The 26721-nt window shown below is 47.9% G+C and overlaps 1 protein-coding gene across 1 annotated transcript in view; it reads right to left on the reverse strand.

The window, feature by feature from the left end:
* The window catches only part of SCAF8 (SR-related CTD associated factor 8), a 2093867-nt gene that overhangs the window by 22099 nt on the left and 2045047 nt on the right, over positions 1-26721 (reverse strand). The window lies entirely within an intron of this gene.

Below are 26721 nucleotides of genomic sequence, written 5' to 3' on the forward strand. Positions count from 1 at the left end.
AATGGTACGAGGTCCCAAAAAAGAAGCAATCCAGTTGGAAGCTAAAGTAGAACAATTGGTGACCTCCCCGAACCTAGTCACCAGCAGAGCGTGATCGACAAGATCGAAGGCTGCGGAGAGGTCTAAGAGCATAAGAAGTGCAGGGTGTCCTTTATCTGCCATGCCGGGCAGAGTGGACTTAAGGTCAAGCATGGCAATTTCTGTGCCATTCTGTGCTCGATAGCCAGACTGTCATGTGCCTAGGATGTCGTGTTTCTCCACATGTGCTTGAGGTGAATGTAAGCTAATTTATCTAGGATTTTAAGAATAAATGGCACATTGGTTATCGGCCTATGATTATTTGAAATCAAAAGGTCTAGAGAGGGCCTCATTACAGGTCGGGCGGTCCGGAAATATCAGTGGCGGTAAACCCGCCGCCACTGTTAATTCCGGACCGCCCGATCCCGACTCCTGCAGGTGGGAGGTGATGTTCCCGCCAGGTCAGACCTGGCGGGTTTAACACCGCCCACCTGCATGCGGACGTGGAAACACCAGCACCATCACGAGATTACCGAATTCCGCCTCCGGAATTCCCGGGACACCAGGGTCGTAATGCCCTGGTATTTCCAGGTCACGGAGGCGGAATGGTAATACGAGTCCGGCAGTAACCAGGCGGTTTTACAGCCTCGGTTACCGCCGGACTAGTAATGAGGCCCATTGTCTTTTTTCAACAATGGTGTTATCCAGGCAGCTTTTAAAGAAGATGGAACAAAGCCCTCATCAAAAGATAAATTGATTAACTTGGCAAGTCAAGGAACAAGTAAATCAAGTGACTCTTTGAAATTGTCACTAGGGCACGAACTGGCTTTAAGATTTTGAACAACTTTTCGCACTTGATCTTCAGAGTAATGACTGAAAGAGAACGATGGAAGGTTGTTGACAGTGTTAGTGGGGATGTTGACTGTATGCGCTTGTGAAGTAAAGTCAGGACCATTAAGAATATTTTTGATATTTTCTTGATGGGCTGCAATTTTAGATGTGATGCCGTTGTGAACTTCTTGGCACCAGGCAGAATTTTTTATGAGATCATTATTGGTGGCTGGGGAGTCTTGAAATTCTGCACAAATTTGAAAAGTTCCCTGACATTAGACTGGGCATGGGTAACATAATTCTAACCTGAATAAGAGCATGGACCCTCTCATGGACAGCCGCTATGAGAAAATACAGACTAAGACCCGAGCAGCAGTATACCTGACGTGTCCCAATACAATGATCAGACAAGGTCAGGCAATTACTGACCATCACACACACATGACTTCCATTACACTTCCCCTAATGGATAAAAGGCAGAGCACAAGAGCACACTCTGAGCGAGGGAAAGCAAACGAGAAAACAGCAGTTTCGAGACGACAGCTGAGCGGCAGAGGAAAGATGACAAAATCGAAGGGAATCGCAAGGAGGGAAATTCCATTGACCTTTTCGACAAGGAACCATTACTTTCCAGAGACTTCGAGAATAGAAAGCGTAAGACCAGGAAACCAGGCTGAAGAATCCTGCATTGTGTGTCGGAGATAGCCGGGGCCCTCCATGTCAATATTCAAGGCAGTGAGAATCACCAGCTGCCGTGGTACTGTCCTTGGCTCCAAGAACAAAGCTGCTTCAGTGAAATCAACCCAGCCGGTGAGTTGGGGAGACCGATACAAGACCGGTCTGTGTTGAAGCCAAGGTTGCAAGCAGCAACATTGTATGGCGAGCACTGAAACGAACATTGTTAAAACACGTGTGGTGAGAGACCAAAGTGAGATTGAACTGCTGATGAGTGATTGAACTTTAAAGCAAGCTACAATACCTATGGCAGAGTTGTCTGGCACCGTGTGGGTGCTCAATCGCAGGTTTCTGAAAGGTATCCAGCTGAGACGTGACAAAAGTAGAAACATTTGGTCCGAGCCCGGCAGAGGGAGACCAATTGAAAGAGAACGAATAAGTGTGAATTGAAAGTGGTCTTGCGACGGGTCAAGCAATATCCTGCACACAATTGAAAGTCTTCGATTTTGATGAATTAGAGAACGTTTGGAAGATTACATGAATTTGGTTGGAGCTGGCCAGAGGGAGACCAATTGAAGGTTTGTGTTAAAGTGGGCCTGAGGCCCATTACATTCTTCCCACACTTCACCCCGAAGTTGCCACGCATTGGAGTGCGAGAGGCTTCTACCAATTGGGTGACTTATTCCCCGACAAGAAATGTATAGAGTGGAGAGCGATAAAAAAGACAGTGGGCCTCATTACGACCCTGGCGGAAATCAAAAAACGATGGCGGAAATGCAATACCGCCATCGAATAGCGCTCGGTGCGACTATGACCCGTCACCGCAAAGTACGATGCCATTAGCGACACCGTAGTGAACGCCAACGCTAACTGCACCAAGTACGCGCGCGCGCGCCATGCCAAACCGTAATTACCACCATGGCGCAACGGTACGCGAATTCTGACCCTAGTGGACATGCACCTAACGCCATCAAGCACGGCGGAAAGTACCATTCCGCCATGGTGAGAAGTACGGCATCGCGAACCAACCGTAAACGGCCCCACTGAGTGCCTGTACACCGCTCCCTGGCCACATAGTACAACTCCCCGTAGGTGCAATGAAGTCACACAATGCAACCAGTGAAATGTACTAGTCATCCATGCCTGCCAACGAACAAATGAATCTCAAGAGGGGCCAATGGGAGCTGCAGGGCACAGATGGCACGAATACAGAAGCCATCCCAATGGACATGACCTCAGTCTCCCACCAAGAAACGCACGCAAACACAGGCACCTGTGACCAGCAATATTCCGAAAATCACATCATTCCACCAATCCACCTGGCTGACCGGCATCTGTTACACAAAAGCTAATCCCCCGCCCCTGAGCATGACATCATTAAAACAGTCATATTGGCAGCCCTCATCCCTGACCTCACTGGGCTTCGTAGGCAAACGCGCCCAGCACAGTACCACGCAACTATACTCCGAAGCTGGAACCCAATGCAGATCTCCTCACAATACATCGCTCCCCAAATAGGAATATGCCACATCACTTGCAAAGAAGAACGCTACACGGTCCATATCAGAATAGAAATTTAATGCACAACAAATTCACCAAGCCCATACAGCCATTAGGCCATGAACCCCAAAACACATTTCACCATTGTGGGCTGCATCCGCAATAAATGACCAGCTACTTCTTGTGTGACGCCCTGTTCCTTCATGGTACACAGGGGCTACATTCTCGTACGAAAAGGCAACATGGAAGCGCCTAGAACCGCAGGGCCGTCCCAATAGGGAGGCACTAGTCCAGCTGAAAGGCCGAAATGTTGCTCCTAGCCACTAGTACTGCGTAAGGGCATGTGGCCCATTGGCGATCGTCCCATAAGATCGTAATGCTGCTCCACTGATTAACACGAAGCAGCAGGTGTCCGGAGTAAAATCCATCTGCAGGAGTGGCATACAGATGGCAGTGGCAAAAGGGGAGGAGATACCTGTCAACCAAATAAAATGAAAAAGAACAGTATGGCCATCAGAACTACATTTGAATGATCACTTCAATGATCACACCAAATCCACAGCCATATGCATGCTAGCCCACTCCAAAGGATCATCACCACCCAAAAACCACTTGCGAATCATAACTATCTATATCGAGGTGAAAACACCATCACAAACGAGTGTACCTGTGCATGCGTCTGTTAAAACAGAATCCATCAGATGGGATTGGTAACGTGCATAGACACAAGTGTCTGAAGGCGCGTCGAGACAGGGAGGGCTCAACAAGGCCAGATAGACGATGGTCCCACTATGGCAGCCCTGCATCACATAGCGCAGGGGAGGCGGACAGATTCCAAGAAGCCCTGTACATGGCAAACTCTGTATCAATTCATCTGTCCATGCATCCATTCATCATTCCCTCATCCCGTAATGAAAACGCCTGTTTCCATACTCACATTACATGTGAAATTTCCATTGAGTCTGTGCGTTATGCAGCCTGCAAAATCCACTGTGCCCCAGCCCGTAATTCCAGTGTTGTGAAGTAACATGTATTTGGGAACGTCCGGCCTCATCGTCCACTTCGCCATTGCGCATCCCAAACTATTCATATCAATCATTGCATCCTCGCCATGGCCCCTGTCCCAAGGACATTGAACAATAGAACGTTATATTTGCAGTCAGACCTGTGGGCATCTCCTCGCCGCTAGCTGAAAACCGAAAGCGCCGCCCTTCGAATTCCTCATTTGCAACATCACGTCGAAAAGGCATCTGTGGCCGCTTGAAATCACAAATTAATCCATCTAGTGCGGCTGTGTGTGAAAATGGCAACTGCCTTCACTCACAAATGGGACGCCCCGCCCGTCGTTGAACCTCGGTACAGTGATGCATGAGGGTCCACCGTTACTCGAGTACTACGTTCCACTGACCCTTCACAAGTCTGTTCGCGACTGCAAAGATAGTATGTGAAACAATGGGACCATAGCCGAATGAACATATCAACCAATGTTACACTGCCATCGGGTACAAATACATGATTGTAATAGCAAGATGCCATTCGTCGAATTGCAGCGTTGTGTGCGGGACGTGCTCGCCCAAAGGGGAGAGCAGCTTGCACAGGTGGAATGAATCACCACAGGTGGAGGCCATACAGCCTGAAAACACATAAATTGCACGCCCAGTCTCCTCCCACAACCACTCCGAAATGCTACCGGCAGGACTAGCTATGTTGGCCCTGGGGGACCTGATAGCACTGCAGGTACTCCAACTTCAAGAAGAAGACGAACACCAACTACAACCGGCCGCACGGAGGAGACGCAGGAGGAGGAGGAGGGCAAGGCAGGGCCAGCAATGGCCGCCAGCACAGCCACTACCACCACGCAGGCAGCCCGCAATCCCACGCCTCCGAGCACATCCGTTCAACCTCACTGATGAGCAGATCCACACCCTCTACCGTTTGGACCGGGACACCATAACCGCCATTGTGGACATGACACAGGCTGACCTTGTCAGCATGATAGATAGCCCAACCGCCATCCCACCCCTACTGAAGGTGGTGTCTGTACTCCACTTCCTGGCCACAGGCACCTACCAGCACACAGTCGGACAGTTGCATGGCATTTCACAGCCACTGTTCTCACGGACACTATTGCAAGTGCTCGATGCCCTCCTGAAGCACGCAGACGACTACATCTCTCTACCACGCTCGGAGCAGGAAATTACGAACACAAAAGTGGGATTCCATGCACTTGCCGGCATACCGGGTTGCATTGGTGCCATCGACTGCACCCATGTGGAATTGGTCGTCCCACATGCCATGGAGGCCCAGTACCGCAACCGGAAACAATTTCATTCTCTGAATGTACAAATGGTGTGTGACTCCAACAGGATCATTACACATTGTTGTGCCCGATTCCCTGGATCAACCCATGATTCTATGATCTTGAGGAACTCTACAATACCACGCTACATGGAGCGACACGCAGGGAACAGATCCTGGCTACTCGGTGAGTCTCATTTCATGCATGATGATGTGGGGTATGTGATGCGGCAATGACCTGGCAGGAAGTGGGGGGGGGTGCGTACGTAGCAATGGCATTCCACATGATTCGTTTATCGTCCACATACAGGTGATGCCGGATATCCACTGAAGAGATGGCTCCTCACACCAGTCCGGAACCCAGGGGACCAGCATGAGGAGGACTACAACCATGCCCACTCACGTACCCGTGTAGTCATAGAACAGGCATTCGGCCTACTGAAGACTCGTTTCCGGTGCCTCAGCAGGTCTGGCGGGGCACTCCTGTACCGCCATGTGAAGGTTGCGAAGATGGTGATGGCATGTGTCATGCTACACAACATGTGCGTACGTATAAATGTGCCCATGCCCCCTGACGCAGAACTGCAAGCACCTGAAGATGGTCATGATGAGGGTGGGGATGTGGCAGCACCTCAAGGAGTCTGCGAGGCACAGGAGGGCCGTGACATTCGTCAGCATCTCATAGATGCATGCTTCTAGCACTCACGCCTGGTGGCTGATACATGGACACGGGACTCGTGGCACTGTGTGTGTATGGTACATGCACAATATGGACTGTACGCCTATAATGGCCTCGTACACAAAGATCAATGTCCACACATCTCATTGGTTGATCGTGCATTGTTTATGGCATATGTGATATCATGTTGAACACCCTATCGACCCGCCACCCAAGTGAGCCCAACACCCCCCCTCCACCCTCCTACCTCCCCCCCGAACACCAGTGTCCAGAGATGCTCATTGTCAGTGGGCAGTCGCTATTGCAAGCCCCCTCTGCGGGTATCAGGGGCACCCCTGCCTGTGGAGCGCAGGTTCCTCCCAGATCTACGTTGGGGGCTGCCCTGGACGGAACTTGCAACGGATGATGTCTCTGCCTGCTCACGTCCATGCATGTCCCTAAGGGTTTGTGAGAGCTCAGTGAGCACACGGCGCACTGCGGCAAGTTCGGCACATACGTCTTTGGACGTCGCATGCAGTTCCCCCCTCAGGCTCTCGGTGCTTCTCTCCATTTGGACTCTCAGGCTCTCGGTGCTACTCTCCATTTGTGCCCTTAGTGTCTCTGTACTTCTCTCCATTTCTGCCCTAAGTGTCTCAGTTGATGTTTCTATGTCTGCCTTAGTGCCCCCACATTCATCGGCATGGTCCTTGAGGAGCGTGGCCAGTTGCTGCTGTTGCACGATTAACTGGTCGAGGGACTGTTGCCTCTGCTGGGCCATGGCCATTTGCGGTGGTGTCACAGAGTGGCTGTTCGCCTCATGTTGCCCTGCCACAGGGCTTGTGGGGGATGGCCAGTCGTCGTCTTGTGGGTGCCCCTGCGTGGTATCCTCATGGTGTACGGGATGGAACAGACAGGGGGATTGGGACAGGTCATGGATGGATCTGACTTCGACATCCCCGTTTTCTGTGTCGGAGCATGCTGCTATTAATGCAGTGTCACCTATGGTGCTGCTGCCACCAGAAGCAGTGCCTACTGTGGCATCCATTGGGGGGACCTGTGGTGGTGGTGGTGTGGGCATGCTGGCTGCTGGGGTGCCTGTTGGAGTTCCCTCCTCTGTGCTGCCACTTGATTTGTGCTGCTGCCGTGTCTTGATGCGTGCAGCTGAGGTGGAGGGTCTTTGGCCGTTGGTCTTGGCCCTCTTTGCAGGTGTGCTGGTAGGGGTGTCCTGGAGCTCGTCGTTTGGATCGGACCCTGTGGTGGAGTAAAGGAGGGCGAGCGTTATTAATGGGTCTGTGGAAATTGGAATGGCAATGTATCACATGCATTGGGGTGGTACCTGAGGGTGATTTGGGTCGGGGCCTTGGAGGTGGTTTCGTTTGTGTGTGGTGTGAGGGTGCAGTTGTTTGGCAGCCTGCAGTTAGGGTGTGCCTGCTGCACGTGTAGAGGGTGTTTTTAGGATTTTTAATTATTTATGTATTTGATGTGAGTTTTGAAGTGTGCTATCAGGCCTATGTATGTGGACGTTCTCCTGGACATGTGTTACTGTTGCACTATGTGGGCACGTGGTACTTCACATGATTGGACATTGTGGTTTTGGCATTGTTTTATTTGGGCCACCTACCTGATTCTTCGGATGTCTGCACTCCTTTCTCCATCCCTCCGACTCCCTCTATGCTCTCCATTCCTATGGTGGAGGCACAGATTTCTTCCCAGGGGGTCAACTTGATGGGTGATTCCGATCCTCCCCCGGTGGCTGTGGCAATGTTGCGGTTGGCAGAAAGTATGCTACGGACGCGTATCCGCAGGTCGTCCCATCGCTTTCTGCATTGCTGTGGGTTGCGGGGTGCGGTCCCCACCGCACTTACCCGCTGTGCCACCAGGGCCCATATGGCCTTCTTGTTCGCAAGTGCCGTCCTGGTCATTTGCGTGGAGAAGACGGCGGCTGCATTCTCCTGGAGGGTCTCTGTAAGTACGGTGAGTTCCTCACGGGAGAAGTGGACCTGCCGCTTGCGGTCGCACGCTTTCTTCGCTACTTTTCCCATTTTTCTTGGTTTCACTAGGGTGGATGACGGGTTGGGATGTGTCTCAGGGTAGTATTTTTAATGGTTGTGTGGATTTAGTGGTTTTATAGGTGTACGGCGTGATGTTTCCCGTTCCGGGACCATGCTTTTACTTCCGTTTCAGTATTTTTACGGTCACCGTACTTTCCGGTTGGCGCTCACTGCGGTGTCCGCTGAGATGGGTGGCGGTATTGCACCTAGGGCGCCGTACGGCGGCGGTGTGGGCCGTTTTGGGGTCATTTCCGCCATCGCGGACTTTGCACTTCCGCCATGGCGTGGTGCTCGTGCCCGATGGGTCGGAATGAGCCGCACTTTGCTCCATCGTGCAATGGCGGAAATGCTATTTACGCTGTGGCGGTCCGGTCAGTCACTTTCCGCCAGGGTCGTAATGAGGGCCCGTGAGTGATACACCGAAACAAAGACTGTATTACATAAGAATGAGATCTGCCATTGCAAATGTGTGGAAGACATTCCCGTTAGAACCAGCAATACACCTAGGATTGGGATACATGTTCACTGCAGGGAAAGGTAAAATAACAGCCTAAACACTGTACAAATTTATAATTGCTAACCGCCCCGCAGTAGTTCATGCTGCCAAAACGAAGTGGGAATTGGATTTGGGTCACCTAATCTCTGACAGTCAATGGGCGTGGATATGTGGGCTAACCAGATATATTTCATGCAATGCACGATACAAGTTGATACATTACAAGATCATACACAGGATACATTATACACCAGCTAAATTAAAACGCATACACCCAACTGCAGATAGCTCATGTCTCAGGTGCGGGTTGGAGGAAGCTGACACCCTTCATATGTTCTGGTCGTGCACACACTTAAATAAATATAGGGATGACATAAGGAGTGTGATGAAAGTAATGGCAGATCAGCCTTTTGAGTGGTCCCCAACATTGTGCCTACTTGGAGCCACAGAGAAAATGAACCAAACGTGGCAGAAGTTGTTAAACTTGGGCTTATTATTGGCAAAAAGGGCTACACTCCTAAAATGGAAAAGTAAGACACACCCTACTAAAAGCGACTGGGATAAGGATATGTTATGGGCGAATAACAACGAGGAAACATACATTGAATTGATGCATCCCGCAATGCGCCCCAGAAACATTTGGGACAGATATAAACAATATTTGGCTGACAATATGAGTGACGAAGAAGGCCCTGATAAGTAATGACCCTGCACGTATGAAACGAGAGATGTGAAATTACCATGTAAAACGAATAACCTGGAAATTATTATATATGTATTGTACCTGTGGAAGTTCAAATAAAATTCAACAAAAAAAAAAAAAGTGGGTCTGAGCCCGACGGAGGGAGACCCGGGTTGAACAGTAAATCACCCGAGAAGTTGTATAAGGAAAAATCCTGAGAGGAAAGGAACTTGAATGTTTTGTCGTGTTGCATCAGACCCTCTCAAATAAGAGACTTTGGGCCTCATTACAAGTTTGGCGGTAGCCTTGCTGGTAAAACCGGCAGGCTGCTGCCGAACTTGCAAATTTTTCCGGCACCCGGGAATGGGCGACAATGGATAATTGTCCATTCCCGGGTGGCGCAAAAAAAATCTCCCCATTCTCATTGAGCCCGATTGGGCTCAATGGGAATGGGGAGGTCGTTTGCACCGCCACCATTCGTGAATGGTGCCGGTGCATCAGACAGGGTCTGCTCGCAGGTGCGCCTGCAAGAAGGCACCCATAAACAGAACTTGTAGTTTGCCGGTCCGGTAACAATGGTACCGGCAAGCTTACCGGTACCGTTGTTACTAGACCGGCAAACTTGGGATGAGGCCCTTTGAATGGCAAAGAGACTTTGGCCCAGAAGGCCCTAATGTTGAAGTCTTGAACTGTATCTTTGTGCTCGTGAAGCCAGAGAGTGGGCTATGCTCGAGTGTGCCGTCTTGTCCCGTGCTGAAAACGTGGGGAAGGGAAGCCAACTGCTTGAATATCCTGACATATCATTTTGTGAACACTTTTCTTTTGCACAACTTTGTTTCCCACACTATTTGTATTTATAAGTAAAGATTGGCAATATGTTTATTAGTGTAAGCCCTTTTATTTTGACAGACTGGACTAGGACTGCGTTATTATTATTTGATAGTCGTAACTTGCTCACATCTTTAGATTTAGGATTAGATAGGCGTTTTTCAAAACCAACTAGAGTTCAATAAATACCCTTGAACTGTGAGCACTTGTGTCTGTCTTACTGTTTGATAGCATGCCTTCCTTACAAAGGGGACAGAAATTAGGTAAATGTACTGGGTGTCACAAAAACAAGTACAAAGGAAGGGGTGGGGTTTGCGCTAATACGCACTATGCAACTGAGGGAGGTCCAAAATAGGCTTGGGTTTGGAGATAAGTATGTGGCAATTAAGGGCCTCCTGGATGGGAGGTTGCTCACCTTCGCGTCCTTGTACACCCCCAATATGAACTAGATGACCTTTCTTCAGCTGATGTTTTTGGTGTTGGAGGAGTGGGGTCAGGGGGGCAATGCTGGAGCAAGGGCATTTTAACCTGATTGCAGACTCAGCAGTGGATTGGTGGTCAGCTCGGGGGGATAAAGTTAAAACAAAGGGAAGGGAACACAAGACATTTGCCCAGCTGCTCAAGGAACGCTTCTGGGTGGACGTGTGGAGGTCCAGGTTCACCGAGGTGGGAGGGTTTACCTTCTTCTCAACCCCACACCAAACCTACACTAGGCTCAACCTACCTCTAATCTCTGAGGAACAGCGTGTGAGCACCTAAGGTGGAAGCAGTGACATGGGCAGATCACAAGATGTCTGCGGCTGAATGTTGGCTAGAGGAAAGACGGAGGGGGGCGTTCAGGTGGTGTCTAAAGAAGGGGGAGGGGTGGGATTCCCTGATCTGGAGATGTAGTACAAAGTGGCACAAGTGAGAATCACCGTAGACCATTTAGACCTCAATTCTGGGAAGCAATGGGTTCACAGGGGCAATACGGTCTTGGCGCCGGTCACATTTGGGGAGTGGTTGTCGGTACTGCAGAAGGAGATTCCCCGGCAGGTGTGACGCACCACATACTAGAAGTGTTTTGGTCAATATGGCAAGACAATCACACCACGCGCTCTCTCTCGACGTGGCCCTCACCCCTTAGTTGTAACTGGGCACCACCCCTGCTGAACTTGATTGATGACGTGTTACGCTTTAAATCTTGGTACAAAGCAGGCCTATGCAGAGTGGGGCATATGTGGGAGGAGGGTAGTTTTGTGTCCCACAACAGATTGGAGGAATGCCTTCATATAGGTAAACTCTCAGTCTTTAGGTACTTGCAGCTTAAAGGGGTGTTAACGAAGCCAGGTTAGGGGGGACAATCTGAGAAGGGATCTCACCTCCTTCAAGAAGATATTGCTGGAGAGTATAAACATGAGGGGACCAATATCCAAATTCTATGTGAAAATATGCCGTGGTGACCCAATTGATGTCCTCCGAAAAAGGGCAAAGTGGGCCAAGGATTTGCAAGTAGACATAACTGACAGTTGTGGACCAGGATCTGTAGGAGGGTGAAACTGTCTATGCTGTCTCTGCAGCATAGAATGCAGGCGTTCAAATTAATACACCGCTGGTTCTATCCTACGGCTGCATTGGTCAGAATGTATCCAGGGGCGGACTTGCATTGCTGGCAATGTAGGCAGTCTGGCAGCAATTATTGGCACATGTGCTATGGATGCCACCAGTTTACAAAGATATTGGACTGAGGTTCTGGAGTGGCTTAAGGACCTGGATGGGATACAGAGGACACTGTCGCCTGAGTTATTGTTATTTAGAGTGTGTGGGGAGGACGAGGGGGCAGACGAGGAAGGCCACATGGTGCATACTTTGTTAGTTGCATCAAAGAGCAGTGTCGCACAGCACTGGAAACAAAAAAGGAATGGGTGCAGAAACTATATATGACATGGAATACCTGATGCCCTTTTTCAACAAGCATGGACATTAACCTCCCACGGCAGAGCTAGGTTTTTGAATGTGATTGTGAAGGTTGTGATAAGGTTACAGGTGGTTTGGTACAGCTATGCATGGGGGTGGGAATTGAAAGGGGGGATAATAATTGACAAGAGCCAGATATTATTGGATTAAAGAGCCAGATATTATTGGATTACAAAATGTTTTAATGAGCAGTTGTAAAAAAACTATAACGATAATAAAGTTGATTTTAAAAAAATCATCACATGATGAAATTGAAATACAGTGCTAAAAAAGAATATAATTATATTTTAAAAATCATACATACTATTTAAAAGAACTGCATTAAATATAGCATAGTTATGGCTAAATACATACACAGGCCTTACATCAAATAACTGGAAACTGCATAAACCATATCCCTGTGGCATGTCGATTTACAGATGGCATAGGCATTACTATAAGAGCGGGCCTGATATTTCCATACAATTTGAAGCATCCATCCTTTGCGCACAAATTTATATTTTTACACACTAAAACACAAAATGTGTCATTGCTTCTATTATACTAGGACAGAAGGACAGAAAGTCGATGAATTCAAAATCCAGATGCATGAAATTCAGCAACCAGGAAAATATTTAGTTGGAATTTAGTGTATAATAATCTATTATAGACTTCGTGGATCTCATTCAGGTTTTTCTGTGGAGTAAGATGTGCTTTGTGGATGATGTAATGAGGAAAACATGTTAAGGAAACAGAAGCCGCCATTTCCTTCGCAATATTTAGTACTTCTAGTTTCTGTTTACTTTCATCGTAGATTTCCTTGGTTATCTGGACCTCTCTGTCCAAAAGATGTTCTGAATTTAACATAGAAAGCAGTGAAGAAACATGGTGGTACCAACTACAGGATTGATCCCATTGTGTGTTTAAAACGTCCCAAAGCATTTCTTTATGGTAAAACAGCTGTGCAATCTTATGTAGGTGCAACCAGTGCAATAAAGGTTTGCTTAGTGTGGTAAACTCTAAAGGTTGCAAACCGGACTCCTATTGTAATGTAATCAATGGAGTGCTCTGGGTAAGGCTAGGACATGCCTGACAAATTTGTTTTCTACTTTAGTTAACCGGTCCAGATTGCCCGTACCCCAAAGCTCACTAACGTAAATTGCAGCAGGGATTACATCGACCTTGTACACTGCAAATGTTGTAAGTGGGTAGACGTTTAGCTAACTGGGACTTTAAAGTGGAGAATGCATTAGTGTGGCGGGTTAATATAAGTTCGCTCTTGGCTTTCTGGCTGGTCCATTTTATATCTCTGTGGAACTCATAAGAGCTTACTTCTTCAAGGCTAGTCCCGTCCAGAGTGATGTTGGCCTCATATCTGGACATAGGGTGGCACACTATCACCATGATTATTTGGTGGTTAATGGTGAGACATCTATCCCTGCAGAAATCATGGTCAAGTCCAGTTGCTTTTGCAACCCTCCTCTAGTCTTTTATATAAGAACAGTGACATCGGCATACATAAGGATGCCCATCTTTTTGTTGCCTATTAGGGGTGCATTAGCACATAGTTCTGAGATTGTGAGTGCCAGACCATTAAGATACAAAAAAGAAAAAAGGGGGGCTAGGGCACAACCTTGGTGAACTTCACTGGATACCGGAAATTGATCTGTTCTTTTGCCATTTGAACCATAAATAACTACTGCAGTGTTAGATTCGTACAGCCTCTGGCTGGGACTTAGCATATATCAAGGGGCACTTCTAACTTTTCTAACAAGTGCCATAAAACATTTCGTTTGACAGAATCAAAGGCAGATTTATAATCGACGAATGTTAAATGCAAGGGATTTTTCTTTTTTAAATAACTAATTTTAATTAAAGACAGACGGCCTGATCAATGGTGCCCATTTCATGTGTGAACCCGGCCTGTTGCTCAGAAAGGAGGCAAGCTTCAAAGACCAATTTTTCCAGTCTATTGAGGAAACTCTTTCCATAAACCTTTGCTAAACTATTGATAAGACTAATGGGTCTGTAACTGCTAAGTAGACAGCGCCCACCTGTCTTAGAAATTGGCACAATTTCAGCAGTGCTCCAACTCATTGCGACAGAGCTAACCAAATATAAGCAGTTGAAAAACCATGTTAAAATGGGCATCCAAACTATAGCCTCTTCTTTAATACGTCACTGGGAGTTAGCTTTTTGGACTTCAATCTCCAAGATGTTGTGGAGTACCAGGTTTTGGGTCTGTACCATGGCAGTAGTTGATGTCATCACATTTTGCAGCTTTTTTCTTTTCTGCAATTACTCTTTTATAGACAGTGTGTGTGCAGCTGGTAGATTGTACATGGATTTTTTGTTGATTTCATCTCCTACAAAAGAGCTGCTTTATCCAGTCTTCAGTCCCCATCATACCAAGGGCTACGATTTCTGCCAGTGCTTGTGAAACAGGTTTAGTCACAAATGGATAAATGCTGCTAAGTACAGAATAGTAAAATACTTTCGCCAATAGTGGATCATGGGCCGTTTCAGGGCCAATGTGCTCAATATAGGGGATCAAGGCATCATATATTAAGAGGGCTATTGTGGGGTAATCTCTGGGCCTCATTACATGTTTGGCGTTCCTGAAATAAGGGTGCCGGTAGCAATGTATCTGCACCCTTTCCGGACCGCCAAACCGTAAGTCTGCCGGTAGGGGCACGGTACTCCTGGCAGGCCTAACCTGCTCGGAGTTCAGGCCCCTACCTGCAGGGTTTTTACTGAAGCACCAGCATTGTTAGCAACAGTGCTAGTGCTTCAGTGACCCCATTCCCGTGGAGTCCTACAGGACTACAGGACTCCACAGGAATGGGCATTTACCATTCCAACGCCGCTCAGGATATCCCGGTGTAACTGGGATATCAGGTGGCGGAAACAGTGTTACGGGGTCGGTGGTAACTTGACACCTACCAGCGGGTTTTACAGCCAAACCCGTAATGAGGCCCTATGTTAGCCCACTTTAGTCTCCTACATAAAGATATATCAGTGCAAGTTGTCCAACAGGGGTCTCACCCATAAATATGGAGCTGGGTCAAGAGGAAGACACCCCGGTATGCTCAGGATTGCTCTCGGCCCTGGGAATTACCTTCAGTGACTTGGCAATGTACCAATGCAAATCCTATGGAGTCATCACTGAGCCCCCGGCGGTAACCTCCTACCATGTGGCCAGGGGACGGGAGCCGCTACCTGATACTGACCCTGGGGGCAGCTATATGAGGGAGGATTACATGGGAGGAGACAGCCTTCAGGGAGATGTCTTGGCTCCATCGGGTGAGAATTGCTATCCCCCATGTCTGAAACCCTCATGGCCTATTGTTATGTATCTGCTCCTTTCCTATGAAGAGCAAAGAAACCCCTCTTATAAAATCTATAAACCAACTTTGCCAACCTAATGGAATCACCTTTGACAGCTCCACTTATCCATCATAACCTTTTTATGCTTATCCAAAGTCCATAAATCAATTGCAACTAATGGACTACGGTTCCCTGAATCCACGTAATAATGGGACGAAGAAGAGAGAATGGAGCAAAAGAGATCGCAAGGGAGGATCAGTGAACGAAGAAATGGCGGCTGTGAGGAGAAAGCAGGCTGGAATCCTTCATTTGCAGACCGCGACAGAGAGTATCGATGCCAACGAAGACCGGTGAGTCCACACAGAAGCAGAGGGGACACAAGGGCCTATTGGCGAGCATGCCAAGTGCAAATACATCAAAAGCAATTTACAGAGACATAGTATGGACATATTGAACAGAGGGAATTTAAATTGCAACTAACCCCTCTCCTAATATGTTGATGTGTGAAGTGCAAACATTTTTAAGAACAGTGAGAGGATAACCTATCATAGGGATATGTTATCCAACCTTATATATAAAGACCAGTGGGAGCGGGCAAAGGCATCAAGTGTGTGAACAGAAGTTCTGCCAGGAGAGTAAACCAGGCCATTCAAGTGTATGTAAACAGAAGTCTTGACAAGAGAGTAAACCAGGCCAATCCAAACATGTGAAAACAGAAGTTCTGGCACGGAGTAAACCAGGACATTCCAAGCGCATGTGTCAAAAGTCCTGGCTGGAGAGTATACCAGACAATTGAAAAGGATTGTGTTAAACAAGAAAGAAGAAACCAATATTTTAAAACCAAACAGTTATTGTCTAGAAGTGTGGTGGTTGGCCTAGCGAGGCCCAAAGAACTATTGTGTGGGAAAAGCCTCAAAGTTCAAGGAAGAATTCAGCGGAAGAGGACTACCCTCTGGAACCTTCTTCTCTGAGGATCTTTTTGTTTGAATTATTTATTCTTTATAAACACTTTTCCGAACCCTCCAAGCTTAAAGACCATTTCCTAGTCAACCTTTAGTATAGTTTGCAGTGTGAAGGTCAGAATAGAACGTTTTGACAAAAAGACAGCTTTGTTTTGACATCCTGACACAGACCTATCCTTAGTTTTTGGGCTAGGTAGTGAAATTCCTCTTAGAGCACGGCCAGAGAGGCTTTTTCCCATCCCCTTTTCTTTGAATAAAAGTCTTTAACCAAAAACATGGCAAACCTGTACCCGACTTTTATTTCGGACTCCTCACAGTTGTAAAAGAAGGTAGACAATTTTACTGGATTGAATACCTCTCTGAAAAGTTGATACCGCTGGGCGGTCCCCCTCTAGGTGACTGTTGCAGTCATGTATGCCCAAGGTAAATAAGAGGGAAGCTACGGCCTCATCATGGGGATATACATGCTTAGAGGCCGAACAATCAAGGGTGGGAATGCCCTAGAAGTAATCTTCTCCCTGAATTAGACTCCGGTAGAAGGCAAAGGTTCTATTTGATTGTTAAAGTCACCATAGCAAAATAATGTGGGTGTCCTCAAGCATAGGTCCAACATATCCATCTTGTACAAAATGCTTCTTGAGTCTACTTAAGACTGGTAATTTCTGGCCATTACCATTACTTATTCTTTATAACCTTTATTCGGCATGGGCCTTGTAGGTACATAAACAGAATATAAACATGATATGATATGGCATTTATAACGCGCCTATACACAAGTGGTTCAAGGCGCGACAAGGCAAGGGAGGGGAACAAAGGGAAGACAGACAGCGATCCTAATAGGCCAGGTGTCATTCAGATCGCGCAGGTGCATGGGAAGGGGAGCGAGGAGAAGTGCAGTGGGGAAGGGGGAGAGGGCAGTGCAGTACATAGGATAAGAAAATAAATAAACAATAAGTAAGTACGGCCAGCAGGTGGCAAGGGTAAGTGCAGACATCAGGTGTCAAGTGCTGGTGGTGGTACTCTAGGGATACAGAAAACCGTCTCCAAGTGTGGGGTTGCCAGGCGGGCAGTGCAGGAGTGCGACTGGTGGGGGAGGGGACCTGGGCCCGAGATCAGAGGGTGGCCTGGAAACCAGTGCAATATCAGTGTCAACCAGGAAGTCAGCAAGGGAGAGGAGGAGAAAAAGCAGAAGCAAAGAGAAAGGTTTTGAGGTGCTTCCGGAACTGAAGATGATTCTCCTCAAGTTTAAGGGAGGCTGTTCCAGAGGGAGACCCCAGCCGAAGAAAGAGATCTACCACCAACTCGTTGCTTGGAGAAGCGACTGACCCTGAGGGGGTTTGAGGCAGATGAGCAAAGAGCTCGAGAAGGATGGTATTTAGGAAGGGAGAGTTGAAGGTATTGTGGCCCCTGCCCCCAAAAGGCCTTGTGGATGGCGCAGAGGGTTTCAAACTTAATCCTCATAGCCAATGGGAGCCAGTGCAGAGATTTCAGTACTGGAGAGATACGATCCCTGGGCTTGAGGGCAAGGACAAGTCTGTCAGTCCTGTTCTGGATGAGTTGCAGAGGGCGGAGAGTAGAAGCAGGCAGGTTTAGAAAGAGGCTGTTGCAATAGTCCAGCCTAGAGAGAACCAGAGCTCTGGAGACAGTGAGCTTCTGGGGGAAGGAGAGGAAAGGAAGAATACCTCTGAGGAGGTTCAGTTGGTAGTGTGACTTCTTAGAGATGTCAGAGATGTGAGGAGAGAAGGAGAGTGTAGAGTCGAAGATGGCCCCGAGGTTTTTAGCCTCACAGGTGGGAGCAGGAAGAGGGCCAAGAGAGGCCGACCAGAGAGCTACAGGAAAGGAGTGAGCGGGTGTGCCAATGAGGAGAATCTCAGTCTTACTGGCATTAAGGCAGAGGTCATTGGCGGCACACCACTCTTGATAGCAGACAGACAGTCAGAGATGAGGGAAGTAGAGGAGGAGGCAGAGGGTAGCCTGAAGATGAGCTGGGTGTCATCCACATAACACTGTAAGTTGGGGCAGAGAGCAGCGATGTGGTGGGCCAAGAGTGCCAGGTATTGGTTAAACAGCCAGGGAGAAAGGTTAGACCCCTAGGGGACACCACAGGTAGAGAAAAAGATAGCAGAGAGGAAGTACCCAAGTTGGACCTGAGAGAGTCGGGCGCAGAGGAAAGAAGTCAGCCACGCCAGAGCCTGACTAGTGATACCCAGGTTATCACGGAGACGGTTGAGCAGAATGGCATGTGGACAGTGTCAAAGGCAGAAGAGAGATCAAACAGGAGGAGGACGCAAGAGGTGTTAGAGTCAAGGTTGGAGAGCAGGTCTTCACGGATGTTCAGGAAAGCAGTTTCCGTGTTTCTGGCAGCTCTGAAGCCAACTGATGGTCATGGAGACAACCAACAGATTCAGTGTGGAGATTAATCTGCGAGATGGCCAGTTTCCCCAGGAGCTTGCCTAGGAAGGGAGTGATGGAGATTGGGCGATAGTTGGCCGGGCACGAGGTGTCGGCGGTGGGTTTCTTAAGAAGAGGGTGCACAAGGGAGTGCTTCAGGGGGGATGGGAAGACTCCAGTGGCGAAGGATTGATTGCAGAAATCAGCCAGGACAGGAGCCAGGGAGTGGATGTGGTCCTTGATAGTTTTGGAGAAAAAGGGGTGTACCTGTTTCAACAAGACTTTCATAGATCGGACTTGTCTAGAAACCTCATCTGCGGAGAACAGGGGAAAGGCAGAGAAGGAGGGAGGAGGGGTGGTTGCAGAATGGCCAGAGGAAGAGCAGGGAGTGGGGGGAAGGAGGGGATATGAGGAGAGAGAGGACAGGATGTCCTGAGTTTTAGAGATGAAGTGAGACACCAGTGCCGTACAGAGGGCCTGATGGGGGATAAAGAGAGGTAGAGACTGAGCCAGGATTGGCCAGTTCCTTTCAGATTTTAAAGAGTTCAGCCGAGTTGTTAGATGCCGCAGAGACGCAGGCTTGGATATGCGCTCTCTCCTTGGTTAGGACAGAGAGCTGGTACTGCATTTGCAGCAGGCGGCAGGCCAGTTTGTCAGAGGATGTACATGAAGCATGCCAGTTCCTCTCGGCCACCCTACGCTTGCGTTTTAGGGTGACAAGGTCTGAGACGTACCAGGAGTTGCACTTGGCTTTGGGCTTCAGACGCATTCTCATGACGGGGGCAAGGATATAAAGAGTATCAGATATAGCAGAGTGGAGCGTGGAGAGGGCTGTGTCAGGATGAGAGTCAGTCAAAGTGGGAGGGGGGATGAGAAGGTGGCGGCGAAGGCCTCAACTGACATGCGCTTCATGGGTCGGATGACCGAGAAGGTGGGTGGCAGTGATGGAAGTGGCTTAGCCTTAGGGGTAGGGAGGGTGAGGTGGGAGGAGAGGAGAAAGCGATCACTCCAGGAGAGAGGAGTGGTGAGAGGGACAGAAAGAGGAAGGTCTGAGGAGATCAGAACATCAAGAGTGTACCTTGCAGAATGAGTCGGGCCAGAGGGGAGAATAGTGAGTGAGAGAGAGTCGCAGAGGTCACGAAAGTGTCCAGAGGGAGGACAGGAGGCATCTAGGTGGATGTTGAAGTCTCCAAGAAGGAGGAGTTGAGTAGTTTAGGCCAGGAGTGAGGAGGAGAGGTCTGCCCACTCAGAGAGGAAGGATGAAATCTGACCAGGTGGCCAATAGATAGTAGCCACAGTAAGCGAATGACTGGGGAAGAAAGAGAGTCTGCAGACGAGGCATTCAAAAGAGGAGTAGGCCTGCGTAGGAGTGACAGAGGCAGGAATCCACTCGGGGAAGATCAGGGCTACACCCCCCCAGAGCGGTTGGCCCTTGGCGCGGAGAGGATCTTGTAGCCGTCAGGTAAGAGTGAATCAAAGCTTGTGACAGAGCTGGCCGTGAACCATGTCTCGGTGAGACCGAGGACATCAAGTTCTTCCAGAAGGTGGCAGATATCAGAAGAATGTAGAGTGTTTGACAACAGAGCAAGAGTTTACAGTGGCAATATGGCGAAGGTTGCCATCCTTGAAGGACTTCTGGGGAGGGCTACAGATCAGAGGTACGCCCTGCAGAGGTGCAGAAGGAGCCCGAGAGGGGGCAGAGAGGGAAGGGTATGGCAAGGTAGCCAGGGAGGAAGCCAAAGGGTGAGGTGAGGTAGTCAAGGAAAGGGGAGAGGGGACAGCAGGAGAAGAAAGGAAGTTGATGAGGCGTGGGAAGCGTCCATCAAAGAGGTGAAGGTTGGCCTGAGGGCCTTGGACCAGGACGGTCCCATTGGAGTAGACATTAATGATGACTTTAGAGGAAAGGAAGGATGCCCGGAGGGCGTCCCAGCAGCTGCCACCATTAATGGGAGAAGAGGAGAAAGGGGGGAGCACAGAGACCATATGAAGAGTCCATAGGTCTGACGAAGGCACGACAAAGAGGATGTCGGTTAGAGTTTCCTTGGAGGAGGCACTGGTGTAGGTGTCAGCGATAGGGAGGCCTGGGTTGGAGACCAGGATGTCCTTTTTAAACTTCTTCCTACCAGATTTCGTGAGGAGAGCAGGATAGTCAATAGAGAAGCAGTTAGAAAAGGTAGAAGAGACAGAGAGCACCATAGAGTAGGTGGGAGAGGGGGAGGGTGGAAGGGAGAGGGGAAGACACTAGAGAAGGTCAGTGGAGTAGGCAGACAAGACACCGGGAGCCAAGCTGGTTGCATAATAGGACAGACGACAACACTCAAGATAGGAGTTTTCAAAATGCGCGGGTTTGAGACAGGTAGGAGGGCACACCTAAGTTTGAGAATCTTAAAAGGGGAGAAAAGGCCTGGTTTTAACAACAAGGGGAATACAACATGACCGTGAAAGTGTAATGGTGTCAGGGAAGCTCAGTGGAACTGACCAGAAGACTGCCTGGCAACTGGCGTCACCTGCGGACACCTGCAGACACAACAGGAGGAGCCGCTACAGAGGGAGCCGCCCTTTGCCTTGGGGGCCCTTAGCCGTGGGGCTGCCGGGCAGAGGGCTGCCCAGGGATGGTCTGCTAAGACCGGGAGAACAATCAATCTGGACACAGTGCGGGCTGGCTCAGAGGCGGGAGGGCCAGAGAAAGGAAGTGGCTGGAGGGGGTGGGGGTGTGGCAACTCAGAGCGCGAACAAACAAATGGCAGCAAAATTAATTAAACACAACAATGAAACTTCTGGGGCCCTGGGGCCAAACCTGCAAGATAGAAATTAGGTCACGGTCAGCTCCTCTCTCGCGTTCCGCCAGCAATGAGGCGATCGGGGAGAGCAGCGGCCGTGTAGTCAAGGGACTACAGGCAGGCGGCCAATCAGGGCACGGTGGGGGCTGGCTGGGAGGCTGGAGGTGGGAGGGCCAGAGAACAAGGAAGTGGCTGGAAGAGGGGGGGAACACAACACGCTCAGAGCTAAAACAAACAAATGGCAGCAAAATTAAATAAACACAACAACGAAACTTCTGGGGCACCGGGGCCAAATCTGCAAGATGGAAATTAGGTCAAGGTCAGCTCCTCTCGGTCAGCTCCTCTCTCGCGCTCCGCCGTCAATTAAATACGATTCAAGATTGAAGATAAAATCAAAAAATGAATGACACAGGGATCTGCATAATTCATTATGAAAGAAAAAAAACTCACTTGTTACAGTTACCAATTTCAAAACCACAATACAGTTAATTAAAATATATCACTGTTAAGATAACCTGGGGTCATTTAGTGCCCAATATTTCATATATAATTACAATGCCCACAAATTCAGTTATGTGACTTGGGCTATATCTTTGACGCAAAAAGCTAATGAGCCTTGCTTCTTTTCAACCATGCCCTACGAGTATACTTGGAAACAACGTACAACACCTTCAGATCTGAGGTCATTTTACAGAACTGCAACGTGTCCCTTGCTATTTGGATATGAAATTGCTGGAACAAGGGTTTTAGGTACCTTAATCAGAGCTCCTTCAGGTTTTCACAGATTAACAATAAATGAGCAATAGTTTTGCTCCCCTGCCACACAATGGGCAATCAGAACCCCCACTCCTATCCCAATTACTTGTGTGAGCACGGACTGGTAAACTGCCTAATTGCAGTCTCATATACAGTGCATGGGCGTGGTTCGATTACATTTAAATACAGTTAAAACCCCTGCATCTGCTTCACGTCAAGGTAGCTGGGTCCTGCTGCTAGCAATTCCACGGATGTCATTGACTCAAACGGTTTATACCTTTTAAAGGCCACTTTCACCCTTTCTTTCATATCACTCTCCATTGTCCGTGGGTGATACCAATAAGCAGACAGGCCCAGTCGACCGAGCCACTCTCACATGCACTAGCCATCAGATCTTATGCCAGCCCCCCAGTGACAACACATGCTCCAGGGTCTTACAGTAATTCTCCAAATCCCGGCTACCCCATAACCGGACGTAGTAAAATACTGGCCTAATCCCGGTTTCCACACCTATAGTGGAAAGATCACACTCCATGCAGGAGGTAGCTGTAGGGGTACATTACAGGAGCAACAGAAGAGATTTAAAAAATGTATTTTCAGAAATTGTTAAATAAGTTGTATCCGTGTAACCCCAAATCTCAGCCCCATACATCACTGACGCCTTGGCCTGTGCCTGATACAGTTTAAGGACTGGACCAATTGCCCCCCTCCCATGTCTTGCGTGGTACGCCTTTCGCATCCCGCTGTTTTTCTGTAGCGAGGTGTTAGCCTTAAGGATCTGATTGCCCCATCCTCCCCCACTTGAAAACCGAATACCCAAGTAGTCATAGCAGTCCACCTGTTGGAGTTTACTGCCACCCACTTCCAGATTCAGAGGTCTGATCCTGGTCCTTTTTGATGAAAAGTACATGGTCTTCATTTTTGTGCGTTGATTTACAAGCCCAATTTGCAACACCCATCTGAGAAAATGGACAGGGCCAATCTCAGTCCCCTTGGTGATGTAGATATTAATAGGACTGTGTCATCTGCAAAGAAGAGTGCAGGTATTCACTCCATCCCCATTCTTGGTTGGTCCATGCTCTCCACTAGCAGCCTCTCAATGAGGGAATTTATATACAAACTAAACAAAACTGGAGTGAGAGCACATACCTGACGGACCCCTCGGTCCACTTGGAATGGTTCTGTGGCCTCACCACTCAACCCCAGGTGGACAACTGCTGTGTTATTACTATACAGGAGCTGTATGGGACGGAGTAACTCTTCAGGGATACCTTTTCTGCGCAGGACAGCCCATAGATTGTCCCTAGGTACACTATCGAAGGATGCCTTTAGGTCCACAAATACCCTGTACAGGTTGACATTAGCAATCCTCAGATGTTTTTGGACAACTAGGTTAAACCTAAAACTCTGGTCTATCTGGTCTATTGTGATTTTTTATTTTTTTTATTTTATTGGTTTATACAAACCTTTAAAATACATCCAGTTTGTCAGAACCCAATAGCCAAGACAAGACAAGACAAGGCAGAACATATAAGCATGAGATAAGATTCCATCCTTTTGACAGGGGTCAAGCCTTTGGTACTAGAGGAGCCTTATCGGGGAGGGCCCAATGTACTTCATCTGAAGGTTTACACAATGTTAAGCACTACCCTGAAGTCCCTGTACTGCGGCATCAGATAACTCAAGGCTCCTTTCAATCTCATGCAGAAATAAGGTCAGCACCCTTGTCAGTTTTGTATTGGAGCCCGTAAACATCAAGTGCCACCATTCGTCAGCACTCCTCAGTGAGTATTCATTTAACATTTGGCCTAAGTGTTTAGTTCTTAGGGATCTATGGAAAGGGCAGAATAGGACAAGATGTTTGAGTGTTTCAATGCAGGCTTTACAGAACCTGCATACTGTGTCTGACTTGTCCTTTCCAGCCCAGTTCTTTGTTCGTTCTTTTGTTCTAAACAGATTTAGGCGAAATCTCATGAAGGTGGCCCTCCTCCTGTTGTCTGGGAATAAGACCACATAATTTTGCAGTTTGTTAAGCGCTCTTGCTTCACTAGGGGCATCTCTCATTGTTTTCGAAGTCCTTCGGTCTGTGCTGGTTTGAATCCAGTCTAATTCCCAGATCTTTTTCTTTACCATCAGTGGATTGTCCTGCAGCGTTTTGATATTGGTCTCATACATGGTCAGAAGCTCTTCACATTTTTTTGACCATATGGCTAACAGCCCGTCTGGGTTCGCGTTTCCAGGATTGCTCAATATTTTATATTGTGGAGCGGCGTCAGGCAGCGTGATTTTCCTAAATAGAGCCAGGGCGTTCCACGCAATACGAGCCTCAATGGATATCAAGCCTAGCTCATATCGTAAGCACACTGTTGAAGTGCTGTTTGGTAGGTGTAAGGTTTTCACCCAGAAGATGTGTTCTAGGGTTGACCAGAGTTCCACTGGACACCCAAAGGCATTTTCGGCTCCGTATATGAGAGCTGGGACAACCTTCTGTTGGTAGAAGGATATCACTGGCTTGAGGGAGAACTTCCCATATCTTTTATTTAGGATCATGGCTTGGGAAGCAAAATTTCGGCATTTTGTTTTCGCAATCTCCACCCAGGGGCTGTCATTTAAGTTTGAGATATCTTGTGCTTTCTACCGTGATTAGTTTTTCTTTTCCTAAATGCCAACAAAATTTATTGCTTTTCCGGTGGCGGCCCATTTGCAGGTTTTGCAGCGTCAGAATTTCACTTTTTGTGTTATTGATGTACAAACCGTTGTTATCCGCATAGCGTTCTACTGCATACATTTTGCCCTGAAGGCCGATTGGAGTAGTGTCTAGCAGGATTAGGTCGTCAGCGTACAACATCCAGCTCAGGGCAGAGCCGTGTATTTTAGGGGAAAAGGATCGAGGCTCATCAATTGCAATGCCGATATCCGAGAGGAACAAATTAAATATGATTGCCGCCAGGGGGCAGCCCTGTTTAACTCCACAAAAGGTGTTAATTTCCTCTGTAAGAGTTCCACGTTGGTCAAGGCACACTCTAATGGTTGTTGCAGTGTGGATTTCTTTAATGGCGGCTAATAAGCTCTCCGGACAGCCCCAGTTTGTCATCTTGGTCCACAGAAGTTCTCGGTCGATGGAATCAAAAGCATGGGAGAAGTCTATCAGGGCTAAGTAGACCTTTTTGCCAGATCTAATTGCTTCCATCTTCAGCAAATTTATTAGCAAAAGGTTTAGGCCGCAGCCGACCCCTTTTACAAAGCCCGTCTGTCGTACGTCAAAGTGATTGCTATCTGCAATCCATTGTGACAGTTTCTGTTGGAGCATTGTTGCATACACTTTGCCTAATACGTCCAGAAGCGCTATTGGTCGGTAGTTTTTGGGCTCAAGGCGATTTCCTTTTTTGAAGATGGGAACTATTATTGCAGATTTCCAAGAATTTGGAGTTGCACATCTTCTGCTGATTCGGGTGAATAGTTCTTCACAGAACTCTGCCCATTGCTCTGGACTTTGCTTTATAGTAAAGTTAGTGAGGCCGTCCGGCCCTGGAGCCCTTGAAGCGCTAACATTCTTAATGATTTGAAGTAGATCCGCTTTGGGAAAAGTGAGGTCCCATTTTGTTAGATTTGGTGTCATCGGGGACAACCATTTCCCTTTTTTGCTGTACAGATTTTCAAAATGTGAGGTCCACCCTGCTTCTGAAACTATGTTTGTCGTCAGTGCTCTTTGGGGAGCGCCTTCATTGTTAATTAGGCTCCAAAATTCAGATGAGTTTTTATTTCTCATCTTTTGCAACATCAATTCAGCATTGTTTTGGAGCATTAGAGCCTTGTGAGAACGAATCCAGTTTTTGTAGTTCTGTTTTGCAGCATGTTTTCCTTGCAAAAAAGTTGTGGGGTCTCTGAGTTTTATGTGTCTGATAGTTGCACGAAGTTCTCTCTTTCTCCTCATAACCTCTACGTCGAATTTATGTTTGTTTGCAAATCCAGGGTTTCTAGATCCATGTTTTTTTTCCACAAACAGTTTGAGAAGGTGGACATATTCCACTCCAAGGTCAGTCTTGATAAATGTTTCTGAGATTTTGGCGACTTCATCAGGGTGGAGTGAGAGCCTCACACGGTTAGGCTTCACCAAGATCCGGTGGTTCCAGCATTTGTTAAGTGGTTCTTTCGCAACTCGCAAGGTTAGAATTATCATCTCGTGATCACTTTGAGTCATCTGCTTTACTATGAATGACAAAGTTGATTGTTGGATCTTTTCTGAGATGAAAAAGTAATCCAAGATAGATTTTTGTGTGAGTCGTCTCCATGTTGGTTCGGCAGGTATGTCGCCGGCAGTATTTCCGTTAAGCATTTCAAGATCTCTGGCTTCCATTTCTACCATCCATTTTACGGCCAGGTTATTCGATGCATTAAGAACTTCATTGTTTTTCCGTCTTATGTCTATACAGTTGATATTCAAGTCTCCGCATATGATTATGTTATGTGACTCATTTTTGATCATTAGGTCGTCAATTATTGATGAGACTTGATCTATAAACGGAATTGTGC

This window comes from Ambystoma mexicanum, chromosome 4q, assembly GCF_040938575.1.
Source record: "Ambystoma mexicanum isolate Mex_15411 chromosome 4q, UKY_AmexF1_1, whole genome shotgun sequence".
In the NCBI taxonomy this organism is placed as follows: Eukaryota; Metazoa; Chordata; class Amphibia; order Caudata; family Ambystomatidae; genus Ambystoma; species Ambystoma mexicanum.